The sequence below is a fragment of the Coffea eugenioides genome, unplaced genomic scaffold (genome assembly GCF_003713205.1).
Source record: "Coffea eugenioides isolate CCC68of unplaced genomic scaffold, Ceug_1.0 ScVebR1_2143;HRSCAF=3121, whole genome shotgun sequence".
NCBI lineage: Eukaryota > Viridiplantae > Streptophyta > Magnoliopsida > Gentianales > Rubiaceae > Coffea > Coffea eugenioides.
Window position 1 is genome coordinate 1 of NW_020862604.1, and position 3,506 is coordinate 3,506.

Below are 3,506 nucleotides of genomic sequence, written 5' to 3' on the forward strand. Positions count from 1 at the left end.
TGATTTGAAGACATTAGTTTGTTCATTTTGTTTTATCTTAGTCCTAGTTAGTAGGCATTTGTAGTGTACTTATATAATACTCGTTCTTATGTGTCATACAAAAAACTCCATATATTGCCTAGATTTCAAAAATACTTAGAAAAATACTCATACTTTTCAATTAACTCTATGAAACACGTAATAAATTTTTGTCATGTATTATACTTTGTGAATTACATTTCAATTTTTTTTTAAAAAATTAAAATTTAATGATAATGACATGTTCATGAGTTATATACAAAATAAGAACAACATATAATACAACAATGTAGATTTATACATATTTAAATAATATGGTAAATATTTTTAATAAATTTAACATCTCATACATTAAAATAAGTTTAATATTGGTATAGAAGTGGCATATTCTTTGAAAACTATAGTAATTTTTTTTTTTAGTTCCATAATTTTCAAATATATTTGTACTATACACGTACAAATTTATATGAGTAATTTTGCCGAACACGCCAAACTTTTAATCATACCTTTGAAAATAAATCTTGTATAATATGCATACATATACCTCGTATTATACCCATACCATATTTTACAATCTATGCCCTTAATGCTATAAGTAAAATACGTTGGAAGTTAAATGAACAAATTGACTACATATGATCATTTGAGGATCTAGCTTTCAAAAATCACATTGTCCATAGGTTAGGACATGCCCAAGGCTGGTCTAGTGCACACTGCACAGTGCCTTGTAAACATATTTTAACATGCCCTAAGGGTTTAGCACTAATTGGACAAGCTTACCAAGTCTGATATTAAACAAATTAACTAGATTTTTAATTAGCGAAGCTCTACCATCTTTAACTATGTCCTTGGGATGAATATTTAAGGGTTGGAAGTTGGTTTTATCCAAAATGCACATAAGTTAGCTTAAAAATAAAAAATTAATGAGCAAGAAATTCAAAAAAAAAAAAGAAAAAGAAAAAAGAGACCCTTAAAAATGAGAGATTTATGGCTAAATCCATCCTCATCCATAGATTGTGACAAAAAAATTAATAAATCTCTTGATTGACTCCATTCTTGACTAGTTTCTGAATTGTAGTGTCCAAGCAAACTGTGTCTATTACTTATATTAATTGTATTGTTCTTTCATTAATTGATGAAATATAAACAAAATGTTGTTCTTTTCATTTGTTTTTTTCTCGTGGTATCGGTGCAAATGAAGAGATTCTAGCACATTGTTTAACGTTTAGTACTAAGTTTATGCTTTTTTTGTTTACTTCAACATTTTGTTCGTCAGCGCTTACTTCAGGTTTGGTCATCACCGATTCAGGGAAGAGATCCTACCGCTAAGTTTCACAAGGACATTCAATTGACTTTGACCTTTCTCTTTCGCAATCTCCTATTACATTGCGCATCTTGGCCAATAAGAATCCGTTAGTGCCATATTTTTGGGAAACCTCGTGAGACTGTTCAACTGTCTAATCTTCCATTGATTAATCCCTGGAGCATTTTAGAAATTTCAGAAGCCAATAGAGCATCAAAAGGAAACTGCAGCCTATAGGCACGAAGCACATTTCTGCATCAATTTACGGTTTCCATCCAATTTTGCAGCAGTAGTCTACTATCCTAGAGTTGGAAATGGATGTGAAAAGCAAGATTTTGATCATTGGGGGCACTGGAAACATCGTGAAATATTTAGTGGAAGCGAGCGCAAAAGCAGGGCACCCAACATTTGCACTGGTCCGAGAAAGCACAATTTCAGATCCTAAAAGGGCAGCCATCATAGAGAGTTTCAAGAGTTTGGGAGTCATATTTCTTCATGTGTGCTGTTATTTCTTTCTTCGTTGTCTAAATACTGTTTCAATTTTTTTCAAGAAATTCTAGAAACTAACATGTACGTATGGACTGAACAGGGAGATCTACACAATCATCAGCAGTTGGTAAATGCAATCAAACAAGTTGACATAGTGATCTCTGCAGTCGGGGGAGATTTGGTAGCTCATCAAGTTAAGATTATTGAAGCAATTAAAGAAGCTGGAAACATCAACGTAAGTACAATACAGTGTTACAAATTCTTTCTTGATTTTTATCTTTTGCGTTTATCCCTTTGTGAGTTGTGACTTCCATATTCCTAAAGAAGGAGCTGTATTTGGTTTCAGAGATTTGTACCTTCTGAATTTGGGGTTGATGTGGATCGTGTGCATGCTGTTGAACCTGCTGCTAGCTTATGCAGGACCAAGGTTGAGATCCGCAGAGCAATTGAGGCAGAAGGGATACCTTACACTTAGTGTCTAACGGATTTGCTGGTTACTTGAATTATATCCTCAACAACTTTGGAGACTCTAGCTCTGCAAGTCCTCCCAGAGACAAGATTGTCATTCTTGATGATGGAAGTCCAAAAGGTATCCGAAAGAAGCTCGTCTGTTGCATTTCTTTCTTGGTTTAGTGTTCATCGTTCTTTTCTTCAATTTCATGTTTCGTTGCAGTTGTTTTCACCAAGGAAGAAGACATTGCTGCATACACCATCAAAGCAGCAGATGACCTAAGGACTCTGAACAAGAGTGTGTACATTACACCCCCTGCCAACACTTTGTCCTACAATGAAATAGTATCATTGTGGGAAAAGAAAATCGGCATGACCCTCGAAAAGACCTACGTTCCAGGGGACGACGTTCTTAAGAAAATTCAAGGTCATCTAACAAAAGAAAAAAAGTGCACAAGTTGCTAATTTTTAACACAATAGCATCTACTATTATTAACACCTATTCCATGTTTTAATCAAATTGCTTTCTTTTCTTGTATCTTTCGCAGAGGCTTCAATGCCATTAAAATTGCTCCTGTCTTTGGCATACACATTTCTGTGAAGGGAGAAATAGCCAACTTTGAGATCAAGGCTTCTTTTGGCATGGAGACAACGGAGCTCTATCCTGATGTTAAATACACCAACTTGATGAGTACCTCAGCCAGTTTATATCAAATTAGCTTAGATATTTTCAGATTAGCTCTACCAGATTTTTGTAGCAGTTTCTTGTGTACTACTAGATTTTGTTCTTCTTCCAGATGAGCATTGTCATGAATGTGATCAAAATAAAATCTCCACAGTCGCGAGTTGATGTTTCTCCACAGTTGCGATTTGATTTGGATTTCATTCTTTTTGTTATAAATTTTGGATCACCTATAATTGCAAAAGGTGATCCTCATAGATTCGCTGTGGTTAAGCACTTTTTAAGATACACTGTTTGTAGATACACATCCTCATATGCTTATTCTTGTCATCTACCACTGTTTCATTCTTGGTTCTCGAGTTTCTGAGTGCAGAGTTTACCATCACCACTAGCAGTCTGTGATAAGTTGACTACATACCAAACCAACTCAAATTCTCTGCCAAACCAACTACATACCAAAATTGGTACATAGTTTAAGTCCTTCCATTTTTTGGTCAAATTTATGTTTTAATCCTTGACGGGATTTTTTTTATCAATGCAAGTTTAATTCCGATTTTACACCCG

At 34.4% G+C, this 3,506-nt stretch overlaps 1 pseudogene; it reads left to right on the forward strand.

Moving 5' to 3' along the window:
* Positions 1 to 1,582: 1,582 nt before the first annotated feature.
* On the forward strand, positions 1,583 to 2,979 carry LOC113756286 (annotated as a pseudogene).
* Positions 2,980 to 3,506: the final 527 nt, after the last annotated feature.